The sequence below is a fragment of the Tetrao urogallus genome (assembly GCF_951394365.1).
Source record: "Tetrao urogallus genome assembly, chromosome: 2".
In the NCBI taxonomy this organism is placed as follows: Eukaryota; Metazoa; Chordata; class Aves; order Galliformes; family Phasianidae; genus Tetrao; species Tetrao urogallus.
The window spans coordinates 38,705,632-38,731,552 of NC_136814.1; positions in this window are offsets into that span (position 1 = coordinate 38,705,632).

Here is a 25,921-nt window from a genome sequence, read left to right on the forward strand (position 1 = left end):
AGGCAGTGTTTTTCCTTATAGGATTATATGGGAAGACTTATCAAGATTTCCTGATAGTGCTGTTCTATGTATTGACACAAAGCAAAGGACAACCCAACTTAGACAGCTCATTTTTACTGGGAGCCTCCTGCTGTAGTTCACCTACCTACCATCCTGAGCTGCAGTACAACACTACTTAGAGTGGACAAAACACTAGGCAAACTCTGATGCTTGTGAAGCCCTGAAGGGTTCAGGCATATTTGAAAAGAATGCAGATAGTGTAATTGGGTAGATGATGTGGTTTTTAGCACAGATCAAGGAAAACAGAAGAGGTGCTGACTCTCATAGTCTTCTCTTTCCAGATTAGCTGCATCAAGGAATAAGCCAAAGAGTGGTAGTAGGATGGAGTCTCATTTCAGTACCCAAGCTGTCTCTGGTTCAAGGAGAAGAGCAAAGGGGGAAAGCTCTGTCTAATCTAGCTGTTGTCTGAACTGCAGTCAGTGAAGGCATATGACAGCACACAACTGAGCACCAGAAATCCACCTGGATGCCTCTTCCACTTGCACACTTTATAATCATTATTTAATTAGGAGCTGAGCATTTGCAGGTTTCTCACTTAGAAAATAAAAAGGAGGAATTATTACTTTTTCCACAACTGTCATGTTACTGGAGTCATATCTGACCTAAATCTAGTAGGAAGCCAAGACTTGAATTGTCAGAAGGATTTTTTTTTCCTACTTATTAATGATGGCAAATGTAACACTGATGAAATCCCTGCCTTTCATCTCACAGTAAAACTCAGAGCCTTATGTATTGTATCTGCATTCCCTTAAGTATTGCCTGCTTCTGCCACTTCAGTGAAGAATCCATCGGAGATGTTCTCCTTTGGCAACCAAGAATTTATGGAAAACTTTAACTCCAATGAATGTGTGAGAAGGGTGAAAAAATAGTTGGAAAGTCAAAACCAGCAGTGATGAGGGTGGGAGGGCAGGGCATCTCAGAGAGTCACAACTCACTAGCTCAGACTCTTGCCTAGTTTCCCATCTGCCTGCTCTACCTATATCACTACCCTGGAAACCAGGCTGGCTCCTGGCACTCCTGACAGCTAGAGAAAGTCAAAGTGTATAAGGAACTGGCTATTAAAGGGCAGCCTTTATTGCCAGGACAATCATTGTCCCCATTCTGCCTGTTTCCACAGTGACAAGAGGAGTAAGACCAGTTCTATAGATTGCTACTTGCCTGGGAAGCTTTTAGCCAGTGCTGATTTTCACTACCCTGCTTCCCTCCACTTCCAGATGCACTGGAAAGTACTGATGGAGCAAACTCTCATGGACCATGGACTACATTTAAGCTCATTTTCCTCTGTTTAGGGTCAAACTACATTACTAGCATACTTCTTTCCTAGCAAGCCCTTTAGAAGGCAGGGATTCCAGGCCAAACATCACATTCATGTCAGTCTGCCCATGACTAGATCTCCTGAAATATCAACATTTTTGTTGCTTCTGAACATCAGGCTTTTGGCACCCATGCTCTGATTTTCAGGAATAGTCTTTAACTTCAGTTCCCATAAGCTTCACACAGACTTTTGAGCCTCCAGCACTACCCAGAGCCATCGTGCCTGAAAATCGAACTGCAGAGATGACTGTTCCCCAAATGAAAGAGTGGGTGTTTAGGAAAATGTGACAACAAGTGTACAGCAAAACTTTGTACAGACATGTAAGAGCACTGTCACAGGACTCCTTGAATGCACAAGTTCTGCTTCTGTAGTGGAGTCTTAGTCCCTGCATGCTGATCATCAGCTCATACCAAAAGATATTTGAACACTGCAAGTTTATTTATTTTTCAGGGAAAGCTTGTCCTTGCCCTTTTTCCTTCAAAGCTTGTAATGATTCAGTTGTCCCTGACTGTAAATCTCCATCTTTTCGGGGTCATAAACTCTCTGTGCTGCTGCAATATTATTGAAAGAAGCAGTTTTCCCTGCTCTTGTGCACTTTGTCATCTCGTGTGCACTTTGATCTGGGTAAGATGGCCTGCAGTTGTATAGCAAGGTAATGGGATAACACTAAACCAAGGAGATCACATTAGCCACCAAGGTAGAATACAATCTCTTTTCAGACTGAAAATACTTATTTTTCTTTGATACTGGCCATTACAAAACAAGACAAGCTGGGGCAGAACCAAAATTGTACTTCAAATAAATGTCTGCAGTGATGAAATTCATTCAAACAGCAAATAAAGACTGAAGTGTGCACTTCAGGTGCTCCTAAATAACAGTCCCATGAACAACTCCCTTACATTACATTTCAAAGACCTATCACATAGCAGTAGTGTTGAACTCAGGTCTTTTCTCCTATGCTGTTACTCCACCTGAAGTACCACCCAGAGCCTATATATTTAGAGCCCTTTTGCAATAAGACAACCTCTAGCTAGAAGTAGGTAGATGATCTCTAAGGACCTAGGTTCTCAGAGGTGTAGGCTCTTCGGCAGTTTCTGTAGGAGTAATCCAGTGTTGTGTATCCAGTGTGGTTCAACCCTTGCTCTGTGGGTCTCCAAAACCTGGCTGAAGGACATGATGTCACTTACCATTTACCTTGATAGTTTTAGTATTAGGTGAAATTTAAGACAAAAGTATTTGCAATAAATTGCAAACAGATAAAGTAATAAAAATGTACTCTTAAGATTACTCTTCCCACTAAAGATCCTCTTTGGATCTCAACAATTTAATGTTTTTCTTTTATCTTCAGCATATGATGAAGTTTCTTTGCCATGTAGCTAGTGCTGCTTTCATTCTCACTCCCCATACTCCCAAGGGAGGGAAAGGTAGAAGGCTAAAACTGAAACCACTTTTCCTTCATCCAAAGTTCAAATACTCCATGTGCAAAACACATCTAGCTTTCTTGAGGAAATATTCTTGTCAAACCTGCAATTCTTTTCTGGACACCAGGTTATCAGAGGAAAATGACCTTACTTCTGTATTTTCTATTTCTCAGGATCCTCTAGTTAACATCAATAGTCCATTTCATAATTAGTAAAATTCTAGCTTGGGAATACTTGCCTTTGTCACAGACTCCTGCTAACAAACAGAACACTATTCCTCTGTACTAGAAAATACTAAATGCCCACTAGATTCGCAACTGTTGTTTTGCCATGACTATCTTGTAAAAAAGATATATGATATTGCAGATGATGTTGTGCAATATCAAATCCAGTTTTTATATTTTACAGAAACTCTTTCAACAGATGCTGTTCCATATACTGTGTGAAACTCACTGTGAACTTAAGTCACGTAGGGAAAAAGAAGCCATCACATTGTCTGCAAATGGCTTTGCAAGCAAGATGTTACAACTAACATTGCATTTAGGAAAGAAGAGGTTTTTGAGTGAATGAGTGCTGCTAACAAGATGGCAGAAATGAAAATCTATTCATATTTTTTCAAGAGTGAAATGTGCAGTCATTGCAGTTCTCTATTCCATGCTCTGGCACCTTCTTCTCTTGAATAATCTAATAATAACTGAAGTTTCCACTCCAAAAAGCCCTCTGCATTAATCATTTGGTCTGTTGAGATCTCAGCACAATTATCTTCAGCCTGCATCTGTGCAACTAGGAAATTACATTAGAAGTTACTCCAAAGTAATGTCAGAGTGCAAGATTGGAACAGAGAAGGGGTAGCGGGTCTTCATTGTATAACAGCAATGAGTCCCCTCCAGGACACTGCTGAGCTAGTATGCAGTGGTGTTCCCAAGGAAAAAAAATAATGCAATCAATTTACTTCACGTTTTGCCTTGTCTCAAAAATTATTGAGTCATTAATCTTAGCAATGTCATGGTGTTGTCATTCGTTGAATTCAATTAAGTAGGAACTCACCATTAGAAATGTGTGTGTTCTTCACATGCAATAATACCCTTCTTGACCATAATGAGCACAGCTTGCCTTTTCGAATTAGGGGGAACTTAAAGGAAAGGAGTTAATGAAGATAAATAGGGTAAACTGCTTCAGTATATTGCATCATATATACACATAGCCTTGATAATACGGGCAAAATTCTTCCTTGTATAGACATTAAATGGAAAAGTAAGTTCACAAAATGCACATCAGGGTCCCCTGTTCTTGTGCTCTTCCCTTCTCTAATTTCTTTTTAAATGAAATAAAGCAGAGTTTCTGGTCCGAAGGCCAGAGTATTTCAGGCACCACAGCACTCAGCTGCCTTTCTTAGAGAAAAACATATGGTAAAGTGGCTTTGTACCCTTGAGTCATATCTGCCACTGCTGAAACAGAGCAGTATTGCAAGGTGGGGAAGTGTTCATCAAAGAAGGTGAGTGCTGATGGTCTAAAGGAAAACTAGCTGGTATGAAAAGAAATTGGAAAAAAACACTATGTCAAAAGGTTAATTGAGCTGAAGCTAATTTACACTGCATAAGGAAGCAAAAGTTTCTGTGATGTCAGACAAGAGTGGAATTAACACGGGAATGTCAATGAAACTGCAGTACATTCAATCAATATATTGTCAGGGAAAAAAATTCTGATTGTGTCTAAGGGAAAAAAAAAAAGTAAAGTGGGAGACTTGTTTTCAGACAGTGGATTAGAATGCTACAAAAGATTGCACATGGACTCTAAAGCATTATTCTGGCTACTTCTTTCCTGATAACCAGAAAATGCTGCCAGGGATCTCAGGATTACCTCGGAGTTCACATGGTAGCACAGTGCCAGGAAACGCAGGCTCCACTGGTTTGTCTCAGGCCACCACATAACATGGGCTGCAAATTATCAGCTGTAACAAATGTTGATTCCCTTAAGATGTATAGCTGCGAGGTAGCAGGGCTGAACCTAAGTTAATTAGTCTTGTCAAGAGAACTAATTAACTATAGCAATAGTGATAGCATAAAGTTATGATACAAGTTTCAGTTCTGAAGCTAGCACGGATAGGTGTTTCTGTCCAACCTGCCATTTTGCAGAGCTCATGTCTTATCATACATGCCAAACTCAAGTCTTAACTTCAATCCTTATTCTTAGAAGTGTGCTATACAAAATATGTGCTGGATACCATGAAGGGATACTTTCTGACTTGTTTCCAAATGATGCCAATATGAAATGTTGTCACTGCATGTATTGGCTGTACTGTGGTAATGTCATGGGACTGTATATAATCAGTGATAGGCAGAGTACACATATACACATGATAGAAGGGTTCTGGCATTGACTGAAGACCTTCCTTCAAAAGAGACAGAAATGGAAGAAGGGATGGAGCACAAAGATAAGAGTTGTCACACTGTGATTATGTAAACATGAGTCACAATCAATGACTATACAGCAGTTCAACTCAATGTGTAGTGATAGTACAATGTGAATTACATTGGGTTCATGATGTGTTAAATCTCCAGGTAAGAATCTGCATTCAGACATGCACTGTATTCTCACTGTAACATAATCTTGTCTTGAGGATAACTTCTTCATTCCCAAACAAGGGCATCTGCATAGAGTTTAAACACATTTTAACTTATGCTCGCTGATTTTTCACCATTAGCTGACTTGTTTTCACTTCCCTAAATGTACTTGTTACAGAACAAAATGTGTAGCACTGCAACTCTCTTCTTCCCAGAAGACCCACTTGCCTTTTTTGACATGAGTCAAAAAGATGAAGGCAAGCTCAAACTTTTCTCCTGTGAGCAGGAGATATCACTTTAGACTCACAAAAGTGGTGCTGTCACTGTCACTAATGCTGTCCTAGTCCTGGGAACATTGGGAAGGAATCCACAAGACCTAATGAGTTTTGCTCTGTCCTTGATGAGGTGCAGCCATTGCTTCCCCAACTCCATTCTTTTGCTGGCCTCGTAAGCTGGACAGACAGCTTCTTTCAGGTGGCCTGTTAGGCTCTGGTCTAGTCCTGTATTAATTGTTCATTGTATGCTTCACATATTCAAAGTGTTTTAATGTTTTGTAATGAGCAGCACACAGAATACTGTTCACAGAGTAAAAAACCCTCGACAATTGCCATCATTTGATTATTGGACCTTTTTAGGAGATAATCAAAAGAGAGTAGGTTCTTGCCTTTGAAAAATCTCAGTTCCCATCATTTTTCTTAGCACAAGCCAGCCTTCAGTAGAAATCTCACTGTGTTCTCAATGTTGGAAGGCAGGCAGGTGTGTTGGCAGCAGCTTGCAGCAGAGCCTACTGAGGTCTTTGATGTCTCAGAACCACCAACCAGGCCTCCCTGCTCAGAGCCCTTCAATCCTGAGGCAGTGATCTGTGGTTGGTATTCACCAGGTAAAGAATCTTGTAGGGAGCTCTGGACTGCTAAGTCTTCATTTTATTAAAAGGAGTGTTTGCCTGGTAAAGCACAAATAAATTATAAGGGCGTGTGGAGCTAATGTTGCTGAAAAAGGTGAAATTGGAAGTTAGTGAAAACGCCCAAACTTCCCTCAACATATGCACTTTTATATCAACTTCTCTCTCTTTTTTTTTCCACATGCTTGTGATAATTTTGTTACATTTCTCAATTCTCAATAGCTATTTATGGAGACTTTCAAAACTGGTAGCTAACACTTGCAAAGTCTTCTGCTTACAGCTTTTATGTGCTGTCAGGTGATTTATTGCCTGTTTTTTTGTTTATTTCAACAGGATGAAAAAAATTTTACAGATAGAATAGCAGGGAAAAAGTGAGAGAAATATGTATTTCTTTTCATCCATAAAACTGCAATATAACTATGCCAGTGCCAGGAATGATTCTAAGGCAAAAGAAGAGAAATAAACACTGAGTGTAGCTAAAGGAAAATGCAACCATAACCTGCAGTTCAAACTGTACAGAGATGAAAATATGATGTTATCCCGAAGGAAAAAAATAAATGGTCTAAATAAATGGTCTTTATTCACATAGATTTATTTGTAACTCAAAATTTTGGGCAGATATTTCAAGGAACTAGAAGTACTAGGTCCTCTATACATCATTTTTCTCACCTTTTTTTCTGTTTTATATCTGACTATAAGAAGGAAAAAAAGCAACAGCCACATCTGAAAAATAAACATACAGATTAGTTCATGTACTTGCACCTTCTGTTACTTTTCTATTAGGTTCCCACTTTGCAGCACATCTGTAATTGGAAATTTTTGCTATTATTGAAGTAGTCTTTGAGTACTCCCCACTATGGAGCGAAAACAGCTTGATAAAATCTGCTTTGCAGCACCAGTGCTTGTATTTATGAACCTGTGGCCATTTTATTTATTTAATTTAGTTTAACTATTAAGATGCTAGCAGCACTGGGGAGCTATATCTGTCTCCCTGGGTCTCCTGCAACACTTTGGATGCTGAAACAAGTGTTCCATGCTCAACTACTGTGGTAACTGGCCAGTGTGATGGCTGCTGCCCTGTGTCCCTGTGAGACACTGTCTGTGAGGAGAAGCTGGGAATGGAGGGAGCAACAAGGGAGGGGAGGAAGGGAAGCTGGTGCTGTGCAAAGCTGGACCTCCCACTCCCAGATGGCTACCCTTCCTTAGATGCAGCCCACGATACTGTTGGCCTTTTGGGCTGTGAGAGCACACTGCTGGCTCATGTTCAGCTTCTCATCCACCAGAATACCAAAGTCCTGCTTTATAGGACTACTCTCAGTGAGTTCTTCTCCCAGTCTGTACACACATCTGGGATTATCCCGACCCAAGTGCAACACCTTGTTGAGGGGAAAGCCAGGGAGCATAACTCAAGATAGGAGGGAAAGTGGATTTGACTAGGAAAGGGAAAAACCTCAACTGTTAGAGAAACTGGAAGGTATAGGATGAATTAGGCACTGAAATACAGGAAATTAAAAGCTTCTCTCGAGGCTAGAGCAACAGATCACTACTTTGAAAAATCCAATTCTGTCCCTACAACAATCAAAGAAATCCTGGGTCAGACTCGACACAGTGATTAAACCAAATTTAGCACAGGTGATGCTTCTTTATTTTATAAGGGAGACAAGGAGGCTTGTAGTATGGGCAAAAACAGCTTGGGAACTGTCATTCTGACATATAAGATAGGTTCAAGGATTGTAGTAGTGCTCAGCAGGGTGGACAGCCATGTGAGGAAACACCCAGTTTTCAGGAGAGTTTGCACAGTATGCAGTGAAGTAGGTTTCACTTGCACAAGGCTGTGCAGGAAACAGAAAATATTGAGCACCTGCCCATTGAGTGAGCATGACACACACTGCACAATTACTGGAATAGCTCCTATGACAAAAAAAAAGAGATGTGGGCAATAAGTAGTTTTGGACACGATGCATTTCTAATTACCTGCTTTTTGAGAACTTAATTTGGCAATGTTAACAAAACTCTTTAGTTCTGTTTTTTTCCAGTAACGACTGGTATTTGGGACATTTTCATCAGCCTGCCTACGGCAGGAGCAGGATATTTTCAGCTTCACCGAGTGGTTCTCTTGAAAAGAGTAAGACTTCAGTCCAGCAATGCCTGTGCTGAGAACACTAAGGCACATATCACCTTCGGGACAGTCTGAGCTTGCAAGAACCAGCACTGTCAAATACCGTGCTAAATGATCTAATCTCCTCAAGCAATTTTTCATATTAATGACTGCAACACACTTTAAGCTGCAAAGAGTGCTGATGGGAAATGGAGTACAAAGATGACATCTTTGGTGACAAAGCAAGCACCAATCCAAAAAACACTGTCTTCTGGAAAAGTAAACAACTCTCTATAGATCCTTTTCTCCTGTGACCTTTTGTACATGATAATAGACAAGAGATGTCTTCAGAAAGTTGTATGTTTCTTGCAGTGGAGATGAAAGAAAGGGATCAGGTGTTAGGGAACTTCTAGTAAGCAGCAAAGGTAAATATATATGCATATATATATACTGAGCATTGTAAATCCATCTAATTTCAAGGAGGAAAAAAAAAAGACAAAACATTTGGGTCAATTTATTTTTCTATTTTTTGAACCATTTATATCTACAGTTTGTGAGTAACTGTTCCAAACAAAGCAGTCAAAATACTCTGATCATCCTTGCTGCCTAGAAGAAAATAAGTATCATGGCATTTTATGAAGAAGCAACATGATCATCATAATTAAGTACTTCTTTTTAATGCAGTGATTGAATATGACAGGTTCACAAGCAAAATAGGTGGGACCAAACACATCAGGCACGCAAACCTAGTAAGGGTAATTAAGGTTATGTTCCTGGGAAGGAGAGTGTGACTAATACCGATGACATGCAATTTTTTTCAAACAATAGCAAATTGTTAACAGGCCCTTAAGTAGAATAATACAGCACACGAGTGATCCCATCTCTTATTTGTTGCCTGGCAAACTGGATTAAGTTTAATAGATATGAAAGGCTGCAAGCAGCTACATGATCTTCCTCTGTAGTTATACAAGCAGATTTTGATTTTGCAGTAGCCTGTGTGCTTCAGCAGAGAGTAACCACTACTCAACTTCAATTCCTGTTAGAAAGAAATGGGGAAGTGGGGGTAATTTCTGAAATGATGGGGAATGTTTTCTGTTTTATCTGCCTTTGCAATACAGAACACCAGGGCCAAAGAATATTGCTCCTTTTGTTGGAGTTGAACCACCAATTTGATAAGGGTTGCAGACCTGACAGGGAGTTTTGCAGTCCACACCTTTCTTTTCAAACTGTCCTTGAAGTTCCAAGTAAAATAAAACAAATGGCTACACAACCACTCTCCCTGCCTTTTCAAGTGCTTCATTTTTAGTATTAGCAATGCAGTGGATGAATAGTGAAGGTCAAAAGAAGGAATTTTTTTTTTAAGTCAGTGGAAGGCTGCTAGGGGCTCATGTGAGGTCAGGAATCTCTGCAGTCTTGGAAGCTGTGGCAGAGGGGAATTTATTTAATTTTTGAAGGGCTTATTTTTAGTGAGGCTGAGTCAGAGCATGACTTGCTCTTGAAAAAAAAACTGAGATGGAAAATTGCTGAGATGTTCCTACATTCATTGCTAACACATTTGATGCCCCTGCTGCAGATGTATGGCCACTTGGGCAGGCACCTGTATTTGAACAATGCCTGCAAGTTGCACCCAGGAGCAGAAGGAGAATCTGGGGCAGGGAGGTGGGAGCTTGATGATCTTTAAGGTCCCTTCCTACCTAACCCAATCTATGATTCTGTGATTCTATGAAGCTGGCTTCTGGACATGAGTCTTCTCCAGTGTTCCTGTGTCCAGCTGCCCCTCAAATTGCTGGGGGAGGTCTAAGGTGAATATTCCCTGAGCAGATTATTTAGAAAAGCTTCCCTGTTATTCTTCTCATTCAGAGGAGTCAAGCTAGTAAGGCAGAAACTTCCTCCATAAATTGTGAGGATAATATAAATTTCTTTCTTAGAGAAACAGAAACAAGTTTGCTTTATTTCTAAGTGCTGACCCACGTATTTGCATGCTGTGTCCTGGCTCTTGACATAAAAACAGCTATTCTATGGGGTTGTATCAGAGGGAGATCTGAATATTTCCATTTTTTCTTAGCTAATTTTTAATAAAATATCCTAAAGTCATGGGCTGTAGAACTTCTGATTAATGTGTACAGTGTAGCTTGCTTAGTGCCAGAAAGAAACCAAAATAAATTGTTGAATAACTAAATCTACACTTCAGCTCTTAGTTAAAGTAAAGGCAATTCTTGATTAACATGGAAACTGCAGAATTTTACCACACCTGCCATAACAATCATCAACACCTGCAGTGCATGGTGCCTCCTCTATAACAGGGGTTACTCTGTGACCTGGCTACAGAAAAGCTCCCAGAGGAAAAAAAAAATGACAACTGACAAACAAAGGCCTTCTCTCTCCTTTACTGCCCTGGAGAAGAGAGGGGAAGTTAGTGACAGGCTGGCTGCTGTCATGAGCAAGCATCATGAAAATACCTCGACAGCCAGAACCAGAGATTTTGACAAATGTAACATAGCTGCAAAGCAAGCCATAACTCAGTGTTAAGCCCTGCAGCGAGGGCGCAGCCTGTCCCTGCTGGCTTTCTTCTTACTCCTCCACTACCACTCCCCTGCGAGCTCTTTGTGTTTTCCCCTCTTTTTTCTCCCCTTCTCTCCCCTTTCTCCCTTTCCTGCTTCCCCCGCCCCCCTGTTCCCCTCGTGGGACTGGGCAGTTTGGGCCCCGCGATTCCTTGCGGTTCATTGGTTTTGCTTTGCCCGTCCTCATTCCTCCGCAGCACACAAAGCTCGGGAGGAGGAGAGCAGGGGCTGGAGAAGAGAGGTTACATCAGGCTCGTTGCAGACAGCGCTGAAATGTGTTTGTAACCTTGCCAGATGGATGGGCAGCCCCTGCACTGCAGGAGCTCTCAAAAGCAGATTCAAAGTCATGCATACCAGGGGGTAGGGAGGGGGGATGGAGAGGCAGGATGTTGAATTTCCATATATTTCCATCAGGTTACTGTCATTTCTGCCTAGCATGTCACTAGACACATATTACAAGGCTTTCTTGCGCTAGTTCTGCCTATTAAGTGTGCCCTGACTGAGATGCTTCATTTCCCCCCCAAAACAAACACAGACAGGAAAGACCGTGGGAGCTGTGGGTAGCTGGTGAGAGGCATCCTCTTGTCACGCTTTGCTTGCTCATTTGCTTTGCTTATTGCTGTTTGATGCCATGCCAAACAATGAAGTAACTATGAACAGGGATATCCCAGAGACTGTTCAATTGCGCTGAGGCTTCGATTCAACATCATCTAGGCACCAAGCCATGTGATGTGAAAGGGCAGATGCTTGTTGTGCTGGTGTCAGCAAGGGCAAGGATTTTCATGGAATCATAGAATTGTTTGAGTTGGAAGGGACCCTAACAGGCCATCTAGTCCAACTCCCTTGCAATGAACTAGGACACTTACAGCTAGGTCAGTCTGCTCAGAGCGCCGGACCTTAAATGTCTTCAGGGATGGGGCATTCGCCTCCTCTCTGGGCAGCCAGCTCCAGTACTTCACCACCCCTATTGTAAAACACTTTTTCTTTACATCCAATCTATACATCCCCTCCTTCAGTTTGGAAACCAGTTCCTCTTTTCTTATCACAGCAGACTCTGTAAAGGAGTCTGTCCTTTTCTTTCTTACAGACCCCCTTTAGATACTGAAAGGCCACTGTCATAACTCCCTGGAGCCTTTTCTTCTGCAGGCTTAACAGCCCCAGCTCTCTCAGTCTGTCCTCAGAGGAGAGATATTCCATCCCTTGAATCATTTTTGTGGCTCTCCTCTGGATGTGCTCTAACAGGTCTACACCACACCTGTACTGAGGACTCCACATCTGGACACAGTACTCCAGATGAGGCCTCAACAGCACAGAGCAGAGGGGCAGGGCCACCTACCGTTCCCTGCTGGCCATGCTTCTTTTGATGCAGCCCAGGATACGGTTGGCTTTCTGGGCTGCAAGGGCATGTTGCTGGCTCATGTCCATCTTGCCATCCACCAGTACTCCCAATTCCTTTCTGGCAGGGCTGTCCTTCATCTTTTTGTCTCTCAGCTTGTACTGACAGCAGGGATTGCCAGCACACAGGTGCAAGACCTTGTACTTCGGTTTGTTGCACCTTGGTTTGTTGTACTTGAGTTTGGTGTTCACCTGGGTCCACTGTTCAAGCCTGTCTAGGTCTCTCTGGAGGGGTTTAAAAGGACTGTAGCAAATTTTTAAGTAGTCCAAAATAGGTAGTATTATGTCATGCCTATATAACATACACTGCAAAGTGAAGTTCTAGTCCAATTCTCTTAATTTGGCTATTTGCAGAATTTAAACAACATTTTAGGTAATTTTTCCTGTGTTTTTTCTTCTGCCCGTTATGAGCATCTGTGAGTGCAAGTGCGAGCTTTTAGTTTAGCTAAAGTCAGCCGCTTCTTAATTTCAGAGGGAAACAAATCATTTCTTTCCTCCCTTTTTGTCTACCTTCCTACTCCTAACACCACTCCTCACTCCCACAGCTGAAGGCCATTAAGCTTCAACCTAGCTGCAGAATCCTCAAAAATTAACCAAACAAGCCCACAGACAGCATGTCCAGTGGCTTTGTGTGGGTCAGTTAGGTTTGCAGCCTATTTTGCCACTGCTTGGCCTTCAGCATGCTCTGGCAGCATCAGGTTGTTTAGCTATTCAACTACTGCAAAGTGCTTAAAATAGCACTTAGCCCTGGAAACAAAGGCAGCGGCTGCTGGTGAGCAAGAGCAGGAGTATTTGTCCTGAAGGATCAGGGTGAACCCCATTTTGCTCTCACATGCAGTGCATTCCCATTTCTTTTCTGAAGACGTTTTTTCTCTCCTTGTCATGCTGTAAAACAAGGAGCATCAGGCCCCTTAAATGTCTTCAGATTCTGCTGAGACTTTTGTTGCTGAACCTTAAAGCTGTTGTTTAATCACTTCACTCACAGTCAGATGCAACCTTTTGCTTAGAGAAACTTCAGTTTGGTATGCGCTTTCAGTCAAGATCAAGCTGTTTTCTGGCAAAAAGTTCTTTTCAAACCTGCAGTCACGTCTTGTTTGAACTCCAGCTGGGCTCCTTTCTGAGAGCAGTTTACATCCTGGTTTACAGCACAGTGTCTCTTTCTGCAGCTGTTGTTTTACTGTCAACATTTGAAGCTGACTCCAAGCCCTTGCCATCTTGTGCCCGCACCGTCTCCTGTTAGGAGGTGCCAGGAAACAAGGGCCTCCACCATGCTGTGCCCAGCCTGGCGTAATGTAGGGAGTACATTACGAGGGGGTGTGCTAGGGAGAACACTCCAGCAGTATGAGCAAAGCTGTATCCAGCAGTCGCATAACATTGTGACTGATGGCTGGCTGGCTCACCCACATGGCTGGTGAACACTTGACAGTCTACTAAGATAAGTCATTGTCTAACCATTGCTTCCTACCACATTAATCTATTCATTGGCTTCATGCCAGTAGTAAGTAATTATAACAGTTCAGGGAAATACAATTTTTTTTGTGATTTTTTTCAACTTGGCAGCTCAATCTTTTATGATTTTACGTGCTAAATTATCAGTTCAGGATATCTTGTAACTTACTGTCACAAATGTGATGAGTAATTCTCTTCTCTTCTTAAAATCAGAAAATTCATCCAAAATATTTGCCTGGGAAAGGTTAAGAATCTTTCAGGGATCATTTAATAGTCTTTCTTTCCCCCTTTTTTCTTAGCTTCTAAATAATTAAAGAAACTTCTCCCTACTCCATTGTGTATCAAGTGTAGCAGTAAGCAGTCATATTAACTCTTAGAAGAAATGCTGTCTAGGAGATTACTGTTTTTAGAACTAGCATGGCTTGTGTGTGAAATCTTAATGTTCATAGTAAGTAAATGTACACGTGATAGTTTAAGTACATTCCAGATATGAATACAACAGAACAGCAAATGGTCTTATGCTTTGGGGCTGTTTTCACTGAGTGCAGACAGTCTGTTGAAAACTATTTAGTCAATTATATACTATTGTCCTGCTTGGCTGTGTGCATAAGGAGGAATAAAACAGACAATACCAACCAGATAGATACCAGTGCAGTAACAGGGAGTGTAAGATGACTGCTAACAGTAGCTAATTTCAGAGCTCACAGATAGCATGGTCCATTTATTTGCTTATGGCTACTATCCAGCCGTCGGGGTGTGACTGGATAGAAAAAAGATAGAAAAAAAAACACATTTAAACCAGTGCTAGCCAACAAAGGGATCTAGTGGAGAGGCCCATGGCTGGGTTAGGTGTACAGAGGAGGGTTACCAGCACCCCACTACAACCACCACCCAGCACTTGGGCTGCTCTGCTCCACCAGGGAATATCAGTGGAGGGAGCAACATCTCCTTCCATATACCAGCAAATCTAGGCCTCAGGAGAGGATATTTCCTCCCAGATTTCACTGAATTCTGCTCAGAAATATTCATGGAACCTACCAATTTGTCCATTATGTAAAGATTTAAAGCTCACATTTATTTACATCATCACTGGAGAGGAAAACTAAATGGAGTTCAAAGTCCCAAGGTTGAATGATTTTAACTCTTACTGAAGCCACTGGGACTTAGGCACTTAGTTTCCTTTGTGGTGATGAACAAAAGTACTTCCTGCATCTTCAACATTAAAATGAATTCCAAAACAAGAACAGGGCTGGGGAGCTTAATTTCTAAAAACAGTAGAGTACACCATTGAAAATCTGGTGTTACATTTCATTTGGTGGCTGCTCCACAAATAATCTCAGCAGCTGTTGCAGCATCTTGGTTGGGATTCCTCTCACCTAACTTAGTCATCCCAAGCTAGGTCTCCAATCTAAATTTGATCCTTTTACCTCCCTCAAAGCCACGCAGCTCCACCAGATGGCTATTAGACCTCCAAAAATTTAGTGAGGGAATTGTGGCTCTGTTGTGGAATTCACATTAAACAGTCAACTGTTTTATAAGGTCTTGCTCTGAGAAAACAGCCTTTAAACCATTTAAGAATCACTGCATTCTGTTAAATGGAACATGAGACACAGCAAAGCCTTAATGTAAAATAAAACTATAGTGTTTACTCTTACAGATTTCAACCTCTGCTGTAAATCACCAGCTGTAAAACAGCGAGAAAACAGCCATGGATGGCTCCTCAGAGCAGGACATACAGCTCCTCAGAGCTCCCAGGGACCACAGAAAATAAATGAATAGCTTTGGCTTTGTTTGTATCTCCAAGAGGTGACAAGGAAGGACATTTTTATTTCAGCATTGTTACTTTTGAATTGAGGGTGACAACTTCTTGAATTAAGCTATCAACCTAGTCAAAGCTGCAGTCTTTAGTATTACAGTAAAAAACTCTTCCCCAGACATAAAGGAAGAAAAGACAGAGGGAGGCGATTGCTCTTCAGAGCTCACAGTGCTGTAGAAGCATCTCTGGGGCAGCCATTAGAGCTAACATCTCTAAATTTGAAAAGCTTCCAGTCAGACTTTAAGGAAATACAGATGCTTCCCAGCAGAACTCTGCTGCAGATATTAGTGATACGGCTTAGTCACATTAGCAAATGCTACTTGAAAGTGTCTCGTTCCTCCAGGTAAAGCATAGACATTCCCTGAAAGCAGGTTCTTTCAACTCCAGGTAGAAAAGCAATGAGTGTTATCTAGGACATGCAGAGCTAGATGCTACTTAGAAGTTTCTCAGAAGCAATGAAAAAAAACACGGGAACAAGACAAGCACCAAGACTTTTGGTAGAGAACTGTACTAATAATCTGATGAACTGATCCGTTATTTTCTAGAAGAGCTTTTTTTGCTTTAATTCCCTGTGTGTGGGGTAGGGCCCACTTCTGCTCATTTAGACCACCTGAAGGATGTAATTGAATTTCCCAGCATGTGGTAGCCAAAGTTGTAATTACTTTCAGGACCTATGAGCACTGGAGCCTCCATCTGTGGTGAGTAGCTGCTTACCAGCTGTGGCTAATGATGAGGTGCCTCTCTAAGGGCCCGTTGGACGTGCTGCCCAGACTGAAGTTGGTCCTGCTTGTTGGTTCCTTGTCGTCTTCAGGTGGCTGATGGTGTTGTGGAGCTGCACCTGCTGTACATGCTGAGAAGAACAGAAGTAGTTTTTGTGGACTGAGCTTTGTAGATATCTGCTAAAAATTATTGGTGAGTATTGATTTCTACCTTTAACACCCTCTTGCAGTAGCTTAGCTATAATCATCAGAATGGAAGATAGTGAGAACTCACTGCAGAAAGTCTTTGTGTCCTTTTTCATTATATCCTAGTCTCTCTTCAGCTGCCTGATTGAAAGGGTCTTTTGAAAAATATTGCTTTCTGAAGGGATAATTATACCTTCAAATGTTGAAACTCTGTTGCTCTGATGTTTGAAGTTGGCAGTAGAGTTAAACGTGAGAGTCATCTTTCCTAGTTGGGCTTTTGGCTGTGCTGAGGTCTGGGCCCCCAATCCCTTTGCTTGGAGGGACTGGTCCTAGTTATGCTGAAATAGGTCTGTAGTAAGAGCTATTCTTGGTCTGGCCTGGGGTGACTTCTCCTTTCTCCTCTGAAAAGAGAAGTGCTCCTTTTGAACTATTTTAATCTCAGCTCTTACTTCTGTTTCATGTGAAAAGCCTGTGTCCTTATGGGATGTGGTATTTCCCTTTCCTTGAGCCTTGCTTCTATAGTATCTCTGACTAGCTCTGCTTCCAGAAACCAGCTTTGATCCTGGAAGCAAGGAGGAGTCTCAATATTTTTCTGACAAAGAAAATGTCTTCTTGTTCCCAGAGGAGCACCCATATAAACCACGTGTGCCCCTAGTCGCTGACCCAGCAGCCACAGTGCCGTGTGGCAGAGGGATGTTTCCAGAAAGGCTTTAATTTGGGGAAGAGGAGGAAAGGTGCTGTCAGCATGCAATTGCAGCTCCACTGAGACATCTTGGATCTCTGCTATGACTTTGCTGATAATTGAATTGAAATCAAAACATAACTGCATTGCTCTCATGCTCTGGTTGCTAAATAGCAGTATTGTGGATGAATCAGAGTTACTTCAGAGAATCTCTTTAATGTAGCAGAATTGCAGCAATCAGGAGATAAAGTTAGATTTAGGAGTATCTGGTAAAGGAGCTGATTGGAGTTCAGAGGGAAGCTGCTTTTGTTCAGCCTTTCTGTGAACAAGGTTATGGTCCAGGGGAATTAGCAGTGCTTGAGGGTTAACGCCTCATTCCTGCTCTGCTCCTGATTATTGCCTCATAGCTTTGTGTGGATGATTTTTCTTCCTGTTATTTTTTTCCCACAAGCTAAGAGTTCTTGCTTCCTCAACTCTTAGTGTTCTGTAAGGTTGTTCATTTCCCTGTAGAAAGAGCTATATGGGCAATAAAATGCTTCTCCAATCATCCCTTCTCCCTCGCTCCAATCCCATGCTAACCCACCAAGATGAACGGCAGGGATTGCAATTGCTCAGTATCAGAAACTGCATGTCAATGGTTGGAAGGACCTCGTGGGACTTCACACTATTAATCTCTAGAGACAACCTTATATCTTGCTTTCCACAATGATGAATGATGCCACAGCGTTGTATTGCTGCTATTCAGCACTCCTTCATGTAGATCTCATGTGCATCCTGCTGTCATTCCCATAGCGCATCTTTGCCATCTGCTGCAGCCTTTAATGAGACCGTACTCTTCGAGCCTTGCACAAAAGGATTAATCTAGTGAGAGTGAGGGAATATAGAAAAAAGATAGAGGAGTCTTAGAAATCAAAGCAACCCAAGAGAATACTGTTAATAGTTAGCATGCTGCAGAGAGCTGACAGAGATGTGCTACCGACATGGTAAGCTGAGGTAAGCAGGAAGGGGTGCTGGCTCTCTCTGCTTACAGCAATGATGACGGGCAACAGCTGAGTGTTTAGCAAGGAAGCCTGTGTCTCAAGGCACTTCTGTCTGGCCAAATCTAACTTCCTGGTTTTAAACTGCCGTAGTCATGTATATGGTGAAAGGAAGGCTGACTGCAGGGGTATGTTTCACTATAAATTTGTGCGTCAAAGACTTCTTTGAATTCATTTAAATCAATGGATTTCTTTTTTTTTTTTTTTTTTTTTTTTTTTTCCCAGCTTGAAATTGACACACTGTTTCCATGCACTATAAACTACCAAAAGGAAAATAATTGCATGTGAGAATCTAATCAGGTTTAACAAGGGCCAGAGCAAGGTGCTTGGTTCAAGGCAATCCCACATACGAGTACAGGCTGGGATAAAAACTTGGGAGCAGCTCTGCAGAGAAGGACTTAGGGGTCCTGAGGAACAAAAAGCTGGACAGGAGTCAGTGTGCTCTTGCAGCCTGGAAGACCAGAAGTATCTTGAGTTGCATCAAATGTGGGGTGGCCTGCAGGGAGGAGATGATTGTCCCCATCTATTCTGTCCCTGTGAGGCCCCATCTGGATTACTGCTTCCAAGCCTGGAGCCCACAGTACAGGAAAGATGCAGAACTCTTGGAATGGGTCCAGAGGAGCTACCTGAAGATGTTCAATGGGCTGAAGCACCTCTCCTCTGAAGAAAGGTTGAGGGAGTTGGGCTTGTTCAGCTTGGAGAAGAGAAGGATCTGGGAAGACCTCACTGTGGCCTTCCAGCACTTGAAGGGAGCTAACAAGCAGGAAGGGGACCAACTTTTTACAGTTGCAGTAGTGACAGGACAAGGAGGAATGGCTTTAAACTAAAAGAGGGGGCGCTTAGGTTGGATGTTAGGAAGAAATTCTTTATTCAGAGAGTGGTGATGTGCTGGTGCAGACTGTCCAGAGAAGCTGTGGGTGCCCTGTCCCTGGAGGTGGTCAAGGCCAGGTTGGATGGGACCCTGGGCAGCCTGATCTGGTGGGTGGCAGCCCTGCCCATGGCAGGGAGGTTGGAACTAGATGATCTTTAAAGTCCTCTTCAACCTAAGCCATTCTATGATTTTTAAATTAAGGCTCAGTTATGCTCACATTTTACCAAACTCTAGTAAGCAGCCTTGTGAAAAGATAATAAAAATCCAATCAGTTTTTTCAACCTTTTCCTTGCTGATAGGAAAAACAGTGCTCAAATTGCCTGTGTAAAAGTGTTTTTTTTCCTCTGTTGAGCATATACAAACTAAAATTTTACAACTTTTATCAAGAATTATTCTAGCTTTACCTGGAATTGTCTTTACATACTTTACAGTCTCTTTAGAACTGGGGGGAGGGGGAAGAAAACAGCCTGTAGCTTTTGTAGCTCTACGAAAACCATACCCTGTTGTTTGGTTTGTTGTTTTTTTTTCTGAGTAGAGATATTAGGTATTGGGGATGATCTGATTTATACATTCATTGATGAGCATACAGAACTGATATGTGGTCTCATTTCTGATGCAGTCTTAGTTGGATCTACTGAAGTTCTGTGAAAGAATGTTTTCATGTGTGCGCATGTAGGTGTATTTCAGTTTTGTGGAATGGAATAGCCTGTAGTCTGAGTTCTTGCTGTGATATGTTGGCACTAATCTAACTCAATCTAGATCAGAACAAATGAATCTATTGTTTTTGATCTGTAGGTCAAACCTATTGCCTCTTCTAATTATCTGCATGACAACTTGCGTAAAAGGCCTTTATGCTTCACAGGTTGGCTAAAGGCATTGAAAATAGATTTTTATTTTTGTTCTTGAACCAAGAACTTCAGTTTCCTATTGGGATGGGGCTATCAGTAATAAGGCATTTCTCTTGCTAGCCGCAGATGTTAACCTGTCTGTACTGTAGCCTTATATGATTTGAAGTATGCACTATTGACTTTATTCCTTGAAGAATGCTGCTGAGGATTAAGGCAAAGATGGAAATTATTCTAAGGCTGTCTAGGGCCACTTGGTGAAGTCTTTGTTCCAAGACAGATCTGGCACTCTCTTTGCGTAAGTAAAGGAGGAGGAAAGATGCGTACAGGGAAGTAAAATTTTACCGGACCAGGTTTCCTGTGCAAAACTACAAAGTAATATGACAGATGATTTCCAGCATTCTTTGAGGTCAGCAGTTTCAGAAGTCTTTCCAAAATACTTTGGTTATGGTAGCTGTACACCTTTTTGTCTGCTGTTTCAAAAATTTCTGCCTATCAACACAACTGTTTCCCTGTGTAAAGCTGCCAGACTGGTTTCATTCTGCCTGTTGAGCTCACTTATTTCATCTTAAGTCAGATGTTTCTGGGAGAAGCTCTGAATTTGTGTGATGTATGTAACTCTCAAGTTTAATAACCAAGATGAATACATTTGGACTGAAAAATAGTAGGATAACAGACTGGGGCACTTTCTTACCTGTTAATGATATGTTATTTCCTCATGAGAGGTAACTTATTTTACGTAAGTCTGATGATCTCTCTTGTTGCCTGGGACATGGTTTTCAAGTAATCAGTAATAATCTTGTCAACACTACAGAAGACTTTTAAGTTTGTTTTTGCAGTTTCTATAGCCTCTCCCAGGGGAAATTTGAGTACTCTTAAGAGATAGCAAGAGGTACTCTGTGACTATCTATGTTGTAGATCCATAGCATGTGTCAGGGCTCTAGGCATGCTGATATCTTCTGGAGTATTTCATGTTGATCAGAACTTCTCTTAGGAAAATTGTCATTGAATAGATAGGGGGATACAGTTTGTGAATTACTCAAGTGTCTACACTTGAGCAGAGTGTTTACAGTTACATGAAGGAGACAAAATATATTCAACCTTCTCTTCTTTGATTTGAAAATAGCCAATTATGACAAAGCTTTGGTCCCAGAGCTTCAAGATTTTTGTGTAAGATGAATGCGGACTTCCTCAGAAAGTGAGATGGAGAAGACCTCGAGCTTTTCAAAGGGACGCTGATTAGATAGACATAAAATGATGCTTTTTATCAGTAGCTCTTCATTTAATGGTGATGAGGATCCTATGCTTGTGCAAGTAGAATAGTGTAGGGAAAAAGGGTAATGTCTACCTGTGATGGTTCAGATGGAGGGAAGTGCACAGAAGGACAGAAATTTAAGTTAGGTCCCTGAGTGTAAGAAAGACAAAAACCTCAAGATATCCTGGATTTCTGTGGAAATAACAGTGCTACTGTAGCAGTCACTTTCTTGAATCACAAATTTGAATCTGAATCTCCTATGTTCCAGGGACACAGGATAGTGCACAGCTTCTTGTCTGCCCAGATGGTTTCTTCATTGCTGCTATTTTTCTTCTGTTGTTTTGCTTTGCTTTCCTTAAGTAAGAAGAATAACAAAGGCACAATTTCCTCAGGAGGAAGAACTGAGGGAGGGAGAGCAAAGGAAGGCTTCCTTTATAGGATAGAAAAAGTATTTCCTGCCCAGCTCTAACACTGCTATTCCACCAGTTTAGACACGATTTCAGGTAAGCAATGTCTCCATTTTGTTGGGAAACTTCTAGGAAAAAAAAAAAGTTTCCTCTTAGGAACAATCTGTTTCCAATATTTTTTGGCTCCTGCTCAAGTCTAGAGCTCCTCAAAGATGATCTCTCATCTACTTCCACTCTCCATGTTCAGATTCCAAGGGAGGCAGAAGGTACCTCAGGAAGGGGGGGGCTTTGTTGTTCATACTTGTGGTTAACCAAGCTTGAAAGCTGGCTCAGCTTTGGTCTGAGTTGAACTTTGTTTTGGTCAAAGGTTCTTATTCTATCAACATAATTCCCTCATCGAAGTTCAACAAAGCAGTTTACAGGAACTTGTAAATAAGTGCTCTTGTCAGAGGAGAAGGGAAAGCAACCACCTCTCTCAAAGATGAGAGTAGCTTGGCTCTTTTCCTCGGGGTGGTGGAGGACAACAGCAAGTACCAGCAAAGCATAAAACTCTGAAAGAGTAGCGAGTAACAGGGAGGAGTAGGGGTGACTTAACATTTGGAGCATGTTATAGCTTCTGTCCCAACCTTCTCTGTAGCTTCTCAAATTTCTTCTTTTACCACTTGGTGCTCTTGTGCTGCTGTGGGGACAGCCTACTGTTGGACAGGTTGTGCTCTGGGCCCATGTTCCCTGACTAGATGGAACAATCCAACAGGTTTTGCAGGTGTTCCTGTGTACAGATTGGTTCAAGCAGACACTGGCATGCTACCATGCAGCCAGTAAATCCTGCAAATCAGTGCTTACTTAATAGAAAGCCCTCTTGTTCACAGCTTTATTCCAAGGAAATGTGTTTTTGTTGCTACATCTCTCTCTTTTTTTTTTTTTTTTTTTTTCTTTCCCACTTGGAGCTTAGCCCTGTTGTCTTTTTCCCCCAGATAGTTTTTAGAGCACAGCAAGGATGAATACAGAACAAAATAAGTATCGTTAAAAAAAGAAGGCTGCTGAAGCTTTAGATGACAGATGAAAGCCATTGAAACTAGGCCAATTTACATCTGTATTACTAGGGATATTCAAAATACGGAGTTGTTGTTGAGGACTCTGTCATTCTATTCTATAAGTAGTCACATGCACATATATTGTAAATAGAGCCACAAGAATGATCCAAGGTATGAAACACCTCCCCTGTGAGGACAGGCTGAGAGAGCTGGGGCTGTTCACCTGGAGAAGGGAAGGCTCAAGGGAGACCTGAGAGTGGTACTTCAATATATAATGGTGGTTATGAGAAAGAGGGGGATAAACTCTTTAGCGAAGTCTGTTGTGATATAGGACAAGGGGAATGGTTTCAAACTAAAAGAGGGGAGATTTAGACAGCTGGATGTAAGGAAGTGTTTTACAAGAGGATGGTGAGGCACTTGGACGTGTTGCCCAGAGAGATGGTGGATGCTCTGTTCTGAGAGACATTCAAGATCAGGCTGGAGGGGGCTCTGAGCTGCCTGATCTAGCTAAGTGTCACTGTTCATTGCAGGGGAGTTGGACTAGGTGACCTTTTAGTGTCCCTTCCAACTAAAAAGAATCTATAATTCTAAAAGACAAGTCTACCAGTATTGTCTTTTGGTATTTTTTTTGTTATTGCCGTTGCTGTTTATGCCTAAGTGTTTACCATGTGTCCCTCTGCAGTCAAAAGAGTGTGAATATGAACATGCATCTTTTTTTACTTATGGTCCTTGCAAAGAAGGATGATGCCACCCTCCTCCTTACATAGCAAAGTTTTAAACCCCTTCTGTTTTGTGATATGCTGGGAGAAAAGGAAATCTCAAGTTATGCAGGACTACTAGAGAAATAAGCAGGAAACACAAGTGCATGGAGGAAACATTTGGGTAACAGAGGGGATTTTGAGCTATGAAAGCCAATGAGTTGCACGTGCTAAAGGAACAATGTGATTCTCAGTGTGGGTTTTTTTTTTGTTTTTTTTTTTTAAATTGCATGATAAAGATCCCAGGCTCTTTGCTTAAAGTTTAGGTTTTCCTGTCTAGGCTGCTTCATTCTTATTTCAGGCTACAGTAAATTGGAAGAAACATAAGCTCTACTGAGATCCTACCAACACAACCTAGAGCTATTTTTGATACTGCCGAACAGCAACTCCAAGAGGTGAAAAACTGAACTTGTTTCCAGAAGCAGAGGGGAGGGTTTCTGACAGAGCCTATCCAGAGGGTGGCATGCTGAGCCCTTCTGTATGCAGGGGTATGGGACTGTAACAAGAAGGTCCAGCAGGCAGGTTATGGAGGCTGACTGCTGTAACTAATGCCTTGGTGTAAGGACAAATTCTAGAGGCAGCTCTTCCTGCCCATACGTGTAGACATCACATCACATCACTGGTCTCCAAAGGGCTGCTGCAATCTCTTGGCAAATAAGTCATATGGGTTTCACTTGTTTTGCTTCCTTTGTCCTTTCCAGCCATTTCCCAGTGAGGACATCACACTGATGGTTAAACAGTGATACCACTCCTGGAATGGGAGGTATTTCCCTCTGGCAAGTAGTGCTAGGATGAGCTGAGCTAGGCCGTTTGCTGTTTGTCCTTGGAAGTTTCTCCAAGCTGGTGAGAAAAAGAACCCAGAAGGAGGTGTTGACATAAGAGAAAGGGACTGTCAGTGTCAAGAAGCTTTGAAAATTAGAAATTGAAGGGCTAAAAAAAATCAGCTCTTGTTGATATTCTGTAACTCATGTCGGAATCTGGCAACTCTAATTTTGTAAATACTACTCCCTCTCCTTATCCCTCTTTACATCAAGTTTGTATGAACTTTGTAAAGAATCTTCAGTGACTGGCATGTCTCTGGAACTCGTGCTTTAAGCTACTCTTTTAATAGTAATAAAATTACACAACAGTGTTTTTAGTGGGTTTCTGGTCATTTGTTTCATAACTGTTGCTCTTTTATTACTCACAGCTGATGCTCTATGACTGTCAAAATGTGCAGTGCCTTGAAATTGTTCATATCCTACCTTGTTTGTGTGAAGGGACAGAATAGTCAACAAGGGGACTTCCTAAGGAGCTTAGACTGGTTGTAATGCTATGGTTTTTAAAGGCATGTGGGTCCTCTGAAGTTTTGTACCTAGCTTTTCTTGCAAGAGGAGCCTGTTCCCATTTTTTCAACTGGACAACGTGTGAAAAGTAACATATTTGTCGTCTTTGGATTCTGGGTTTGAAAATCCATCTTGTATCCAGTTGTAAAAACCCTTTGAAAGTCCCCAGTTGCAGAAGCTGTGACAACTGGCTGAAAGCATCCCATGGACTTGTGAGGAAAGGCAGCAGATGCTGAACGTGCAGCCTGTGTGAGGCCAGGGGGCTGTGGTGCACCGGGGAATTAATTTGTTGCAGATGCTCTTGCTGTGACTAAGCCAGTGAAGGGAGGGGGAGAGAACCACATTGTCTCTGACCTGCATGCTGCTAATGAACATTTTCCCTCACCACCTGAATTGCTGTGTACAGCTGAGATGGATAGGAGCCCTCATTTGAAACTCTGTGTGGCAAAGAATTAGGCATTCCCTGCACCCTTTCTGCCTTTCAATATCTGAATTACTCTCAATGTTTGAGAGATGAGTATAGCTGCTAAATAAGGGAGAAGCTTCCTGTAGTCCTTGAAACCATATAGCAAATGAGTACTTTGCTAATCTTAGATGGGCTTTGATGTCAGCATTTCTAAAAGCTCTGCAAGATCCCCTTTCACTGTAACTATAATAAAAGAATATCAGAGATGACTTCTGAGGTGGAACAAAAGCCTGTAATCGAATTTCCAGGTATTGTTGCACTTGCACATGGCACCAGGAAAAGCACTTCAATGTGGAGGAACTTGAAATCAGATTAAGAGGTTGCAGGCATTTCAGGATTTTGCCATCATTAATTCATTAAGCATCTTCTACGGGAAAAGCTCTTAAAAATTAAAGTATTATCAGTGTGTTACTGGATGGTTAAAAATGAGAGTTTGCACTCTATTTGAGTTTATTCTGTTTGACAGTTCTTCTGTGGGATGGTGCTTCACAAGACTGCCTTTCTGTTCCCTGCAGTCATCTTATTCCTCCCTTAACTGTTCCCCTCCTGGGCCCTGATCCTCACAGAAGAATCATAATCTTCATGGCTGTGGCATCTGCAGCTCCCACAGAATCTGGTGAGAAGACCAAATGCTCCTCTCCTTAGGAAACTAGCACAGCTTCTCTGCTTCTTTGAAGCCAAAAAGAAGGTGGTGACATTGGAAAAATATTACTGTCCATTTCAGAGACAGGACCTCACATCTCAGTGAGATATATC